The sequence below is a fragment of the Meles meles genome, chromosome 12 (assembly GCF_922984935.1).
Source record: "Meles meles chromosome 12, mMelMel3.1 paternal haplotype, whole genome shotgun sequence".
NCBI lineage: Eukaryota > Metazoa > Chordata > Mammalia > Carnivora > Mustelidae > Meles > Meles meles.
The window spans coordinates 19,690,657-19,706,297 of record NC_060077.1 but is presented as its reverse complement, the minus strand read 5'-3'; positions in this window follow the sequence as shown (position 1 = coordinate 19,706,297).

Genomic DNA, 15,641 nt, shown 5'->3' with positions numbered 1-15,641 from the left:
AGGCATACCTCGGGAATTAGGAAGGCCTCCTCGTCATCATGGGCACATCGAGGGAGGTACCGAGACCTTCCAAGTCAGCAAAGAAACACAGGGTAACTATGGGAACATCCAAGGACTTGGGAAAATTCAGGTCAGAGCTGGCACACCTGGAGAAATAGGGCACAGGCTGGTCAGTGTAGAAACACCCGGGGCTCTAGAGAGATGCAATCAGGGCAGACACACCCAGGGCATTCAGGAACCCCCCCTAGGCTGCAGAAGATACACTGGAACTCTGGGAGACCCCTGGTTATTCCGGACTCATCCTGAGTATTTACGAGGCACAAGAGGTCACAAGAGTTCCACCAGGTATATCAGACCTACAGGTAGCATGGAGCCGCCTGGGGAACCAGGTAGCCATCCCAGGTCAGGGCGGACACAGATGGCAAACTGGGAGAACACTCTAGGTATTTCTAGACCCAGCACGGGGATTCGAGAGACTACCCAGGATGAGACAGGCAAACCGGGTAAGGGAACAGACGCCCCGCGCCGGTCCAGCCACAACTGCTGCAGCGAGCGAGGAGACGCCAGAGGTGAGTGTGTACAAGTGCTGATTTAGGACTCAACCCAGCTCCGTGCAGACACAGCTGGGGAGTTGGGGCGACCGTCCTGGTTAGTGTATACCTAGCCAGGAAATTAGGGAGACAGACCAAGTCAGCGTTGACACATCTGGAGAATTAGACCTCCTGGGTCAGCATAGACCCGCCTTCTGTGTAAGTAGACACCCTAGATAATACACACACCTGGGGAGCTTAGGCAGACGACAGCGTAGACACACCGGCCTTATTAGGGACAAATCTCAAATCCACACAGACACGACTTGGGAATTAGGAACGCATCCCAAGTCACTACAACTTAGAGAAATTTTGAGATAACCAAGGACCATGTGGACACAGCTGGGAATTAGGGAGACATTCCAGATAATGCAGACACACCTGGGGAATTGGGGAGACATCCCAGGGCAATGCAGACACATAGCGGAGACCTCTCAGGTCTGTGGGAGTACACCTGGGGCGCTGGACGTAACAGTTTCTAGTTAACACACCTGGGATGTTAACGGTGCATCCTAGGTCAGTGTAGACACACCTGCAGTACCAGGGATGGACCCCAGATCAGAAGACACGTAGGAAGGCTGGGGAGGGAGATACGGAAGGAAGGAGAATGACAGGGGGCAGGCCAGGGAAGAAGGTCGTAGGGGGTTCTGTTCTGTGGGGACAGCGTTTCCATTTGCAAGAAGAGGAGAGTCCTGGAGAAGGATGGTTGTGGGTGCGCAACAGTGCCAATAACCTTCATAACGCTACTGAACCGTGCACTTAAGACGGCCTGTCGTCTACGTTTTACGTAAAAAGTTAGAAAAAAGGAAGCAGCGTGTGGTTTCTCAGCTATGCTGTGTTCACACTGAACAGGCGATGGCCCCTGCAAGGTCCGGCCGTTGTGAGATTAAGTAAACGATACACTGCAGGTGCATGCCTGAGACCCAGGGTTCTTGGCTGCAAGGCCAAGTGCTCAGGGGAAGCGCCAGGCTGGCTCCTTCACGTGCGCCCAGGAAGGGGGGGGGAGTGTCAGGCTGCGGGCACGTGACACTGGGTCCACCCCCGCGTGTCCGTCCCCCAGATCCTCAGATACATCCTTTCCAGCGGCCACTTCCACAAACTTCGCCAGCAGGCCCCTTCCATCCTACAATCCTGCTGCAGTGGAGAGGGCCTCACAATCTGCCCTTCCCCGCAGCAGGGCCTCACTTGCGCACCCGCCCCAGCAACAGGAGGCCCAACCCACACACGCGGTGGCGGTCCCCGCTCTGGTCACGTACTCCCAGCTTCGAAGGAGGCTTTCGGAAGCCCCAGGTCAGGTCAGCCGGACGCGCTCCCGCTTTGCCAGAGTCCGCTTCTTTGCCCAAGTCTGGGGATCCCAGGTCCCATGACGGCCGCCCGCACTCTGTGCGCGACCTAGGAGCCCCCGAGCCCCGTGCTCCCACGCAGCCACAGAACAACGCCTCCTTCCCGAACCAGTTTCGGCCTTTCGAGGTGACAGAGTGCCGGTTACGCTCCAGAGACATTAGACACACGCGTTCTGCTCAAGAGGGCTTCACCATCTGCATTCTTCTTTCCAGCCTCTCTGGCCACCAAACAGTGGCCCGACGCGTCAACCCAACACGGACAAACCCAAGACGGCTTCGGTGGGGGGTGGGGGCTGAGACACCTTACTCCCCTCTTCCCAACCAAGCTGGTGCCTGCAGTACCCACCCGCCCGCCCGCCTGGAAAGGGACGGGCTGGAGTGCAGACGGTGCCACCAGTAACTGCCCTGCGCAGCCAGGGCCCCAGCAGCCCCTCTGAGGACACTGTCCTGGAACAACAACCTGTTGTCCCCATCACGGAGTCAGCGCACGGTGCACCCAGGGCAGGTCCCTGCCCCACCCCGACTCCCAAAAGGGCCGTCACACACGCCGCTCACCCGGTGCGCGCCTGACTCCGGGGACTCACCACCAACAGACATCCCGCAGAGGCCATCCCGCAGAGGCCACCCGCGGGGCCGTCCCCTGCGTCCCAAGAGGAAGCACTTGGCCCTCACTGCGGCCAACCTAGACGTAGGAGAAGCCGGCAGTGTGCTCCCAGTGGCCGGGCCCGGCGTGCACGCAGACGCCCACGTGCCAACGACACCCACTTGCCGGCATGCTCCTTCCACTGACGGCCCCTTCCTGCCGACACCCCCACGTACCAGCGTGCCCCTCCTCTGACATCCCCCAGTGCTGGCGTGCTCCTCGTGCCAGCGTGTTCCTCGTGCCGATGTCCCCAACGTGCCAGCGTCCCCCATGTCCTGGCGTGCCCCACAATGGCATCCCCCTCGTGCCGACGCCCCCACATACCGGCCTACCCTCTGGCCGACGCCCACACGTACCAGCTTCCCCCTCCTACTCACGTCCCCCACGTACCAGCGTTTCCCTCCTGCTGACATCCCTCACCTACCGGCATCCCCCACGTGCCAACCACCCCACGTACCGGCGTCCCACTCCTGCCAAAGTCCATTACGTACCAACATGGCCCTCCTGCTGACGTCCCACCTCATAACGGCGTCCCCTTGTGCCGACGTCCCCCACTTACCAGCGTGCCCCTCGTGCTGACGTCCCCCTCGTGCCAACAACCACACGTACCAGTGTTCCCCTTGTGCCGACGACCCCAGTACTGGCGTCCACCTCGACCCCGGTACCAGCATGCCTCTCACGCTGACGTCTCCCACGTACCAGGTGCCCCTCCTACTAGCATCCCCAACGTACCGGCGTGCACCTTCTGCTGAAGTCCCCCATGTACCGGCGTCCCCCCATGTGGTGACGTCCCCCACGCGCGGGTCTCTAGCTCTAGCCCACCCTTGCAAGATGCCGGCGTGGCACATCTAATTGCTCTATATAGAGACAGAACAGCGTCTGGCCAGGAGGGTCTACCACTGCTCATGCGTGGACCCTACACCCAGAGCCCATCTCGGACAAGACGACCCTGGCAGGAGAGAGCCCAGATGGCTGTGGCCCCGGGGTGCCCTGACCCAGGCCCCCCTCTGCACTAAAGCCAGCGCTCCCTGTCCTCCCCTCTGCGGGCAGGAAGGGATGGCCCCACAGGCAGCCTGTGACCCTCAACCCGTGGAAATTCCATGCATGCCACCCGCCTTGTCACCCCGGCTTTCCCGAACTCGACCCCGGACTCCCTGCACAGCGGGAAGCATCCAGCCCCCCACATCCCGGCAAGGTGGATGGCGCCCGACTCTCCGTTTGCGGGGTGACTGGGTCACATAAGGGCTCAGCTCACTCCTGAGCAGACAGGATCGGGGACCGGGCCTGAGCCTCATTTGCGTTCCATGAGCACACGTTCTGCCAGGGGCCTGCAGCACCTGCCCGGTCTCATTTCGGGGAGTCGGTTATGATCACCCCCAACCTGCAGACCCCAGTCACCCCTCTAGGGGGTGGCAGCTCTGACCTCTGCCCTGTGACCTGGTGCTGCCCGCCCAGCGAGGACACCTGGCTCTCTGCACGGGGACACCACCCCAACCCGCCCCACGCTCATCTCCCTGGGCAGCCCCAGGCCCCCACCAGAGCCACCTGGGGCCTCAGACACGTTCCACACTGCCTGGCAGCCTCTCCTGGGGGAACAGATCGGCCCCCGCTGAGGATGCTGTTGGGCAACAGAGCCTGCCATGGGAGACAGGTACCCAGTTCCTGTCCCGACCTGGTCCCTAACAGCCTGATCATCACCGGCGAGGCTGCGGGACTTGCTGGTGCTCCCCGGGTTCCACAGTCCAGCCTGACCGCAGGAAAAGGCACCTCCAGGAGCCATGTGGTCCAGGGCCAGGGAGCAAGGCTGTGACCGGAGGACCGTGCCGTTTTGCTCCCAGCAGACAGAGGGCAGAGCTGGCCACTCACCTTACTCTCCTGAGCCCGTGGCCCCACTGTGCTCGTGCTCAGGAGCCCGGGCCTCCTCCAGGCCGGACTCACGCCTGCATCTGTGGACCCAGCCTGCGGCACCCGTGATGACCAGGCGGGCTTCTGAGGCTCGGAGCTCAAGCCTCTGTTTCGGTGAACCTGTTTCATGCAACCAAGGGGCCCAGTGGGGACATCTTTGCCACCGTCCCCTCCCCGGCTCCTGCCTCCCTCTCCTCCTCAGGTCAGGGGATGCACCGCTCCTTTCTCTGAAGACCCCAGACGCACATAGCGGGGGTGCTGCCTGGCGTCTCTGAGTAGCCAGGACCCACTCCCAGAGTTAGGGCCTCAGGAGCCCGAGAACTGCACTGGGCTTCCCTCCCTTGGCCTTTCCGAGAAATCAGGAACCTTTCATTTTAGAAATTAATATTCATTAAAAAACTAATAATACAGATTTATGGTTGCACTTGAGGAAAAATTAAGGGAATAAATAATCCAAAGTCTTCACAGTGTTGTCCTTAAGCAAAACCATGTCCAGGTGATTTTTATGCGTCCTACTAAATTATTTACATTAAGATGCTCAGCTGCCAAAAGCTTCTCTGTAATCGGCAAGTACAGCGCCCCAACCAGGGCCATCCCCAGGGTGCAGACTCAGGGACAGCACTTGGCAGGAGACAGGTGGGAAAGAGCCCCCCCGCCCCCCCCAGGAGAGACACCACCTGGGGCATGAAGCTCGGGTGCCCTGTGAGGGATCCAGCTCAGGCAACCGAGGGTGCTGTTCTGGGAACCTCACCTGAGAAGCCTCCCAGGCCCCTCCCTCACCCCTGTGGGGACTCTTCAAGCAGGAGAAATCCTGGCCTGGTCAGCAAGGCCTGCATCCTTCCAGCCTCTATGCTGCCCTGGCGTCCCTGTGAGTAGCCGACAGCCGGTGCTGGAGTCACTTTGTGGGAATCTGGGGCCCCTCCTACCACACCTCCAGGAGAGACTGGGGGGGGCCAGGGTGGACCTGGGGTCCCGATTCAGAGATGCCTTCCTCCTGACAGTCAGCCCATCAGAGACACACCTGAGGCCTGCGGAGGCTCCCCCTGGAGTCTGATTTCACAACACGGACCCTCTGCCAGCTGCCCAGGGAGGGCGGACCCATCAGCACATCCTGAGTCCTCACAGGAGAAGACCCCTCCTGAGGGACCCCGTGGGATGGGGATCTGGCATCTCCAAGGGCTGCCTCCTCCCAGGGACTCCCAGGCTGGGCGTCCCCGTCCTGGGCTCATCTACACAGGCCGGACGCTCTAGTCCCACCATTGGGGCTCCCAGGGCAGAACCCAGGCTCCGGCAGAGGAAGGCCCGTGCCTCCCTGTTTGTGCAGTCTGTCACACACGCTCAGTGAGGGTCCGCCCGGAGCTGGTAGTGGAGGATCCAGGACAGAGATCCCTGTTCTCCTGGGGCCCCGGCTGCATGAGCGAGTCCAGGGCCTGGGCTCTCAGACCCCGGAGCAGCTGCAGCGGCCGGGGGTTCTCGGACCCTACCCCAACACCAAGGAAAACTCTGCAGGAAGGGCCCAAAGCTTCCCAGGGGCCACTGCATGCATTTATCATCAGGGAACCCTCACGGCGATCTGATTGGTCCAGCCACTCCTGACTGAAGACCCACCACCCGTGTCTGCTTGAATCCTCCCAGCGACGGGGAGCTCACCACCCCCACGAAGCAGCCTCCCATGGGATGGTGGGAAACACATTCCTGCTGGCCCAGCTCTGCAGACACACGGCTCCATCCTGCACCCCCTCTTCCTGCTTTCCTGAGTCTGGTCTCCACCTGAGCCCGTGCCCCCAGCCGCCCCTGCTCTCAGAGGCCCCCACAGCCCCTCAGCTCCAGAGCAGCCAGGTGACGCAGGACCCCTGCTTGGCCACTGCCTCGGCCCACAGACTCCCTCCCTCTGGCAGCCTCAGGACAGACCAAACTCCCCACTGCCCACACAAGGCACCAGGCAGGGCTCCCTTGGACAGCTCAGAGAGGAATCTTCGGGGCCCGGAGGGACCCAGCCCGATGTTGGGCTTGCTCTCTGCCTCCTCATTGCCTCTAACCTGCACCGATGTTCATAGCGCAAGGGAAGGACTGAGTCCTCAGCCTGGGTTCCAGGCTCCGCTGCCCCCAAACGTGCAGCCTCACGGGGGGGGAGGCAAGAAAGCAGGTCCCCTCATGATTCCAATCTCAGGATGGGCTCTGAGGCGGAGACCTGCTCTGCTTTCCAGAAACCTCTGAGCCTCTCTCTACAAAGGAGCTCAGTTCCTCCTCCCTCCTGATGTTCCAACTCCTCCCTCTGCTGCTCAGACCCGCAATTAAGCAAGCACGAGGACCAAACACGCCTGCCTTCCTCCTCGGGCTGAGCCGCAGGTGACACGCAGCCCCGACCCACACTCCCGGACAGTTACTGCAAAGCCACTCACCTGGGGACTCAGGCAGGTGTGAACGATGTACGGGGACAGGCTTCTTGCCCCAAAGCCAGCCCTGAGTTCACCGGGGGGCACAGAGGACAGGGAGCGGTGGGATCCTGGTGACCTCCGTGTGTTGGGGCCGCGGCTGGAGAAGCCCCGCTCTCTGCAGACACGCGCAGCCTCGTTCCCGCTGGCAGAGAAACAGTCTGAGGGCGAGAGCAGGGGCTGCGTCAGCCTCCCTCCCAGACGAGCTGCTCCCCTTCTCGTCTGTGGGTTCAGACCCCCAAGGGCAGCTTTCCTGGGTCCCTATCTGGGAGTCGGGGGGATCTGCTCCTGGTTGGACCCTCACTGTGGCACCTCACGGGGGTGGGGATCCTTGCTTGGGCCTCACCTAGGAGAACTTACCTGGGGGGACCGCACTTGCAGGGAGCCTCACTTAGGGGCCTCACCTGGGAGTCCACACTTGGGGCGACCTTACCTGAGGGACCTCCCCTGTAGGGGACCTCACCTGGGGAGCCTCACAGGGGTTCTCAGAGGCCTTGACATTGGGAAGGGGCCTGAACTCTCCTGGCTTTGGCCTGAGATGCGCAGAGAGGCATCTGGGACGCGGGCAGGCCTCTCACTCTGGCCACTGACCCCAACTTACTTTCCTTCCCTTGGGCTTGGCGTGGAAGTTCCAGGGTTGCGGGGCTGCCGCTCCCCCCAGGGACAGGAGACCTGTCCTCAGAGCACAGGAGGAGAGCTCTCCTCTGGAGAAGAGCTGCCTTGCGCTCAGGAGACAAGCGAGCTGAGAGCCAGAGTGTTGGCACCTGACCAAGGGCTCAGGTGTGAGTCGGAAGCTGTTCCTTGCTCACGTGGGGCAGGAAAATCCTCCTCCTCTCTCCTCCTGAGTGGCTGGCTGAGACCCATCAGGGAAGACAGATTAAGCAGAGAGAAACCTGGGAAGCTCACTAACACTCATGCCACAAACACGTGTGGGGACATGCGGGCACAGGGAGCCTCCCCTGCAGCGGCTGAGAGGTGAAGCAGAGGCCTCTGCCCAGGGAGAGGGCAGGGATGTGGGGCCTAGGGAGGGCGAGTCACCCCAGAAGGAAGACTAGGCAGTGGGGTGGCCACGGGAGGAGCTCTGTCCAGTCCCAGGTTGGTGTGGACGTCCAGGCTCCTCTCTGTCAAAGGGCGGTTCTCCTCATAAGAACGCTGCCGGGACTGAGGACCATCAGGTTCCCAGCGCAGGTGTGCCCAGGCAGATGAGGGGAGCGCCAGGGACAGCCTCTTTCTGTGTCTGCAGCTTCCACGTGCCGCAGCTTCTGCGACCCACGTCTAAAGCCCTCCATGCTGTCGTTCTTCTGTGATGGAAGTTTGTCGGAATCGGGACCAGAGGCAGAACCGAGACCTGGACCTGATACCAGTGAAACTGCTCTGAGTCCAGGAAGGATGCCCGCCCCCGACAGTTCTGGGGCACAGGAGACGCCTGCTGACCAGCTGCTAAGCATGAGCTGGGCCCTGGGAGGAGAACGGGGCTCTGCGGAGGAACCTTCCAGCAGCTCCTGCTGAATGGGCGTCCTACCTGGATGCTTCTCAGGAATCCAGGCCCCTGATGCCAAGTCAGAGCCAGGCCTCTGGCTGCAAGTCCTATCCTGGATCCACAGGTTGCACATCACGACCTAGACCCACACAGCACAGGTCCCATCCTGGATCCGCGTGTCATCGTTGTCCCTTCCCGGACCTGCACAGCTTAGGTTCTGTCCTGGATCTGCACATCATTCCATGTCCCGTCCTGGACCCGCACGGCACAGGTCCTCCTGCAGCCCGGCCTTTGTCCACAGTCCCGGGCTGTGGCTCTTCGGGGCTGAGACCCTCGCCCTCCTGCGTCCTGGGCATCCATCCAAATGCAGACAGCCCTGGCAAGAGGCCGCACATGCACCCTAGCCAGGCCCACGCCCACACACAGGGTCCAGAGCCTCCAGGGAGCGTTGCGCCCTTGTCCGGTCCCCCTGTTCGCCAGCACAGCTCTTCCCTGTGAACCCTCAGCTCAGCGACCTGTGGAGGCCCTGCTGGGACACGCTGTGGGGCCCTGGGACTTGCAGGCCTGGACTCCCAGGGGCCCTGGCCTCAGGCCACAGCTGCCTCACCACCCGACACAGTCGGGAGTCCGCCTGCGACTCCCTGGAATGGTGGATGGGACAGGATAGTGCACACCACTGAACACCACCGACCTGTGCAAGCAGCCAGCAGTGAGTCGCTTCTGTGTGGCTCACGCCCAGTCCACAGTGTGAGCACCTGCCTGATGGCCTCCCTCCCAGGGGTGTCCTAGAGCCCGTTTTCCCCTGGGGCTGAGCCACTCAGTCCCTCTGTACAGGCTTCTCCCTAGGTGGGGTCTCAACCAGGGGTCCAACGGACCTGGTGGCATTGTGATCCCCCGTGAGCGCAGGGGGCCCTGGCAGCCTGAAGAGCCAGAAGCTACATTGTTTCCTTGTGAGAGTATCAGGTTGGGGTCTCAGCTTCTCAGAGAGCTCCTGGCTTCCCAGGACAGGAGCTCAGACAGCAGAGAGAGCACGTGGGAAGAGCCAGAGCCAGGTACCCAGCCCTGGGACTGCCCAGCATCCAGCCCTCTCTCTGAACCAATTCCCATGGGCTGCAGGGCCAGGCCAGGCAGAGCCTGAGTGCTGGGACTCATGTGATTGGCTGAGAGTGTGCATATGACTCACGTCCGTCCAATCACAGCCCTGGGAGCTGTGTGGGCGGTCCCAGACCAAGCCCCTTTTCTGAGGGATCTGAGTTCAGCATTGGGTTGGGGGGGCAGCCGAGGGGGGGGGGCGTGGTTAGGTAAAGTAATACAGGTGCTGTCATATAAACTAGCACATGGTCTGACGTTATGTAAAGTTGTACCGGGAATTTCGTTATATAAACTAGCACAGTGTCTGTTGTTATATTAACTAGTACAGGGGCTATGGTACATAAACTAGCACCGGGTTCATTGTTATTTAAACTAGTACAGTGGCTGTTGTTATATTAACTAGTACAGTGTCTGTCATTATATTAAGTAGCTCAGGGTCTGTCATTACATAAACTAGTCTGGGGCTGTCATTACATAAATTAGTACAGGGCTGTCATTATATAAACGGGCTGCCTGATAAGGGGGCTGCCTTTGTATAAACTAGTACAGGGACTGTAGTTACATAAATGAGTACAGGGGCTGTCATTAAACCAGACGTCTTCAGGGAGGAGCTGGCCTTATATCAACCAGTACGAAGAAGATGAAGCCTCAAGATGGACAGAGAAAAGAGGGTCGTGACTGTGCTTTTTGAAGTCCGGATCCAACTTCTCCTGATTTTGTTCATTGTGCTCAGTTAGATGAGTCGGTCAGTCTCCTCCTAAGCCTAGTTGGCACTGGGTTTTCTGTCTCTTGCACCTGGAGGGGCCTGGAATGAGACATTCCAAAGTTACCCAGGCACCATCTCTGTGCCTCCCTGTGTTTTACCCACAGCCCCCTGGCTGGGCCAGCTCACGGTCCAGAGGAAAGCACGGTGCGGGGAGCAGACCTAGGATCTGTGGCTTCGGGAGCACGGCCAGGGTGACCACATGTCCTCACAGGGAGATGCCCAGCACTCAGCAGCCCTTGGAATCGGTCCTGAGCCGAGCTCAGCTTTGAGAACGGTGAGGAGCTCAAACCACCTTGCTCACTGCACGAAAGAGAGACCATGCCAGGCAGGCTCCCCCTGAAATGCGCTGGGGTAAATCCCGTGTCTTGCTCTGCAACAGAAGCGTCCTTCCTATGCAAAGAGCACAGGTGGGAGGGAATGGGGCCGACGACACTGCTGGCCCTGCGCAGCGGGCGTTGGTAGACTGGGTCACAGGCTGCCTGGGCATGGAGAACTGTCCCCAGCAAACACACTCGCTCTGCTGCAGGGACTGTCTGGGAAGATTGGCCGAGACTCTGTAGACCTTGAGCACACGCACTCCAGACTCCAGACTCCACCAGAGCAATCAATACTCCCTTCAGAACAGCACTACACGCTTCCCCGAGAATCACAGCCACCGGCCACAAGCCCAGCATTTCTCCTTTTACCCTGCATTTCAGCTTTTACCCTGAAACCAAACTCCTCTGCCTCCCCCTCTCCAGCTCCCAGCCGTGCTTCTCCAGCAGGACACAGGCACCAAGCCCCACGGCGTTGAGAGGAGCGCAGCCAGGCTGAGCCTTTGCTCCAAGGGGTAGGTCTGTCTGCTATGCAAACAGGTGATAGATGTCCAGGGCCTGAGGGTGGCTCGTGTCCAGACGTCTAGCCTGATTAGTGAGGAGTGGGATCATGGCACGAGGGCCACTGTGTCATGACATTCCCAAGAAGCTGCTCTTCTGGAGTCCTAGCATCGGAGGCAATTCTGGAGGAGGCGCACGTGGTTTCCAATGGACACGGAAGCAGTCTCACGTGCCCTTTTCTTCTTTCATGTAACATAGTCATTGACGAACCACTAGGAGCTCGGTGCCCTGCTGGGCCATAGTCTCTGCAAAAGAGAGGCTCTGTGACCACTCGCCCAACCTCGTCCTCGCTCTGTGACAGCAGAACAGGGGAAAGATGCTTTTCTCACCCAAGGATGGGGTAGGTGACCAGCCGGGCAGGGATTACCCATCAGGGTCTGGTCCCCTGTAGCATCTACATGAGACTTTATTGTCCACCCAACCTGTCATTGCATAGATGTTCTTGAGCACCTACTGTATACCAGGCCCTGGGCTAATACAGTCCTGGATCACACTGTGGCCCAGTAGAGACTCATGGAAGTAGACCAAGTTGTCAGAACTCCCGGTTTCAGACGACAGAAACACAATTCCAAATGCCAGGAGTCAAGGGGCGTTTGTCCGTCCAGGACCAGGAGGAAGGGTTCTGAGCTGGTTGTTCTCGGCGCCCCTCCTGCTCTGCTCCTCCTCGGCCCGGCTCTGCTCTGTGCAGGGAGGCTGGGTCCAACTCTGCCTGAAAGCGGCTCCTGAGCTCCTGGTTGGCTTCAGCCAGTTCCGGGAGTTGACAGGAGCTTGGAGGGCGGGAGGAGAGGGAGGCAGGGGCGTTTCTGCTTCTGTCCTGCTGGCCTGTGGCTCTGATAGAGGCTGCATTCCTCTAAGGTCCCAGGTCCTGCCCACGGCCACTCTCCCCAGGCTACAGCTGTCCCTGGCCCCCAGAAATCCTGCTTCCTCCCTTGTCATTCAGACAAGCCCAGGATAAAGACTCCTCACTCCTGCGAGAACCAGGGGTGCTTCCGTGTTCCTGTGGGTCCCCTGCACTTGTCTGCACGTCTGAGGACAGCTCTAGACTCTTCAGTCATGCGTGTCGGGTGGGTCATCTGGTCCCAGCTGGGTCCCACCTAGGTTGGGTATGTTAGCTCACGACAGGCGGCAGACGGGCACGAGCTTCGGGAGCAGCAGACACCAGACAATGGAACACAATCGCGTCCCCTTCACTCCCTGCTCTGACTTTATTCCCTGCTGTGCTGGACCAGCTTCTCCAGGGGGCAGGTAATGTGGGAGTCCACATGCCCTGAGCCTCACGTCATGGAGCCATGGCCACTGGAGAAATACACACAGTGTTTGACCTTGGAAAATCTCAGGGAAGTACTCTGATTGGCTTGGCCCCTGTCAGGAGCCCAATATGGGTAAGTGAATGGTGGCCTCGAGGGTGAGCTCATGGGTCCACTGTGAGATGTTCATAGAACATGGCAGGGGCATGACTAGGACAAGGTCCATGCCATAGTCACCTTTGTATCCTCAGTGCTTGGGACAGTGAGTGTCCAATCAGTGCTTACTGCATGAGGGAATGAGTGAGTGATGGAGAGAAACACCTGCTGACAGAGAACAGGTTTCTCACCCAGCTGGGGAGAGGCTCCCCTGACGAGATGATGCCTGAACGGAGTCTCACAGATGAGTAGTGGTTACCCATGAAGAATAATAGAGTGAGAAAAGGAGAGGGAACAGAATTCTTAGAGAGGGAACAGAGTGAGTGTGCACCCAGAGGAAAATATAGGTAGTTATATTGCTGCACATTGCTGCACATTGGAGGGATTTTGTGGCGAAGCTAGAAAACAAAGAACTGGAGGACGTAGAAGTGTACCAGAGAACAAGAACTTTCTCCCATAAAGAGAAAGAGGGAAAAACAGAAGCCTGCAGAACCCGCCCACCGGCCCGGAAAGGGAAGGGCTGGGACTCCAGCGTTAGCTGGCTGGAGTGCAGACGGCGCCAGTAATAACTGCCCTGCGCAGCCAGGGTCCCCCTTTGAGGACACTGTGCTGGGACAACAACCCGTGTCCCCGCTACAGAGTCAGCACACGGTGCACCCAGAGGTCCCTGCCCCACCCCCGATTCCCAAAAGGGCGTCACACACGCCGCTCACCCGGTGCGCGCCTGACTCCAGGGACTCACCAACAGACATCCCGCAGAGGCCACCCCGCGGGGCCGTCCCCTGCCTCCCAAGAGGAAGCACTTGGCCCTCACTGCGGCCAACCTAGACGTAGGAGAAGCCGGCAGTGTGCTCCCAGTGGCCGGGCCCGGCGTGCGCGCAGATGCCCACGTGCCAACGACACCCACTTGCCGGCATGCTCCTCCCACTGACGGCCCCTTCCTGCCGACGCCCCCACGTACCAGCGTGCCCCTCCTCTGACGTCCCCGACGTGCCAGCGTCCCCCACGTCCTGGCGTGGCCCCCAATGGCATCCCCCTCGTGCCGACGCCCCCACGTACCGGCTTCCCCCTCCTACTGACGTGCCCCACGTACCAGCGTCTCCCTCCTGCTGACATCCCTCACCTACCGGCATCCCCCACGTGCCAACCACCCCACGTATCAGCGTCCCACTCGTGCCTACGTCCACTACATACCAACATGGCCCTCCTGCTAATGTCCCCCCCATAATGGCGTCCTCTTGTGCCGACCTCCCCCATGTGCCAACAACAACACGTACCAGTGACCCCTACATACCAGCGTTCCCCTTGTGCCGACAACCTCACGTACCGGCGTCCACCTCGTGCCAACGACCCCAGCATGCCCCTCCTGCAGACGTCTCCCACGTACCGGCGTGCCCCTCCTGCTGACGTCCCCCACGTACCAACATGCCCCTCCTACTGACGTTCCCCACGTACCGGCGTGCACCTTCGGCTGACGTCCCCCACGTACCGGCGTCCCCCCACGTGGTGACGTCCCCCACGCGCGGGTCTCTAGCTCTAGCCCACCCTTGCAAGATGCCGGCGTGGCACATCTAATTGCTCTATATAGAGATAGAACAGCGTCTGGCCAGGAGGGTCTACCACTTTGCGCATGCGTGGACCCTACACCCAGAGCCCGTCTCGGACAAGACGACCCGGGCAGGAGAGAGCCCAGATGGCTGTGGCCCCTGGGGTGCCCCGACCCAGGCCCCCCTCTGCACTGATGCCAGCGCTCCCTGTCCTCCCCTCTGCGGGCAGGAAGGGATGGCCCCACAGGCAGCCTGTGCCCCTCAACCCGTGGAAATTCCATGCATGCCACCCGCCTTGTCACCCCGGCTTTCCCGAACTCGACCCTGGACTCCCTGCACAGCGGGAAGCATCCAGCCCCCCACATCCGGGGCAAGGTGGATGGCGCCCGACTCTCTGTTTGCGGGGTGACTGGGTCACATAGGGGCTCAGCTCCCTCCTGAGCAGACAGGATCGGGGACCGGGCCTGAGCCTCATTTGCGTTCCATGAGCACACGTTGTGCCAGGGGCCTGCAGCACCTGCCCGGTCTCATTTCGGGGAGTCGGTTATGATCACCCCCAACCTGCAGACCCCAGTCACCCCTCTAGGGGGTGGCAGCTCTGACCTCTGCCCTGTGACCCGGTGCTGCCCGCCCAGCGAGGACACCTGGCTCTCTGCACGGGGACAACACCCCAACCCGCCCCACGCTCATCTCCCTGGGCAGCCCCAGGCCCCCACCAGAGCCACCTGGGGCCTCAGACACGTTCCACACTGCCTGGCAGCCTCTCCTGGGGGAACAGATCGGCCCCTGCTGAGGATGCTGTTGGGCAACAGAGCCCGCCATGGGAGACAGGTACCCAGTTCCTGTCCCGACCTGGTCCCTAACAGCCTGATCATCACCGGCGAGGCTGCGGGACTTGCTGGTGCTCCCCGGGTTCCACAGCCCAACCTGACTGCAGGAAAAGGCACCTCCAGGAGCCACATGGTCCAGGGCCAGGGAGCAAGGCTGTAACCGGAGGACCGTGCCGTTTTGCTCCCCGCGGACAGAGGGCAAAGCTGGCCACTCACCTTACTCTCCTGACCCGTGGCCCCACTGTGCTCGTGCTCAGGAGCCCGGGCCTCCTCTAGGCCGGACTCACGCCTGCATCTGTGGACCCAGCCTGCAGCACCCGAGATGACCAGGCAGGCTTCTGAGGCTTGGAGCTCAAGCCTCTGTTTCGGTGAACCTGTTTCATGCAACCAAGGGGGCAGTGGGGACATCTTTGCCACCGTCCCCTCCCCGGCTCCTGCCTCCCTCTCCTCCTCAGGTCAGGGGATGCACCGCTCCTTTCTCTGAAGACCCCAGACGCACATAGCGGGGGTGCTTCCTGGGGTCTCTGAGTAGCCAGGACCCACTCCCAGAGTTAGGGCCTCAGGAGCCAGAGAATTGCACTGGGCTTCCCTCCCTTGGCCTTTCCGAGAAATCAGGAACCTTTCATTTTAGAAATTAATATTCATTAAAAATCTAATAATACAGATTTATGGTTGCACTTGAGGAAAAATAAGGGAATAAATAATCCAAAGTCTTCACATGTGTTGTCCTTA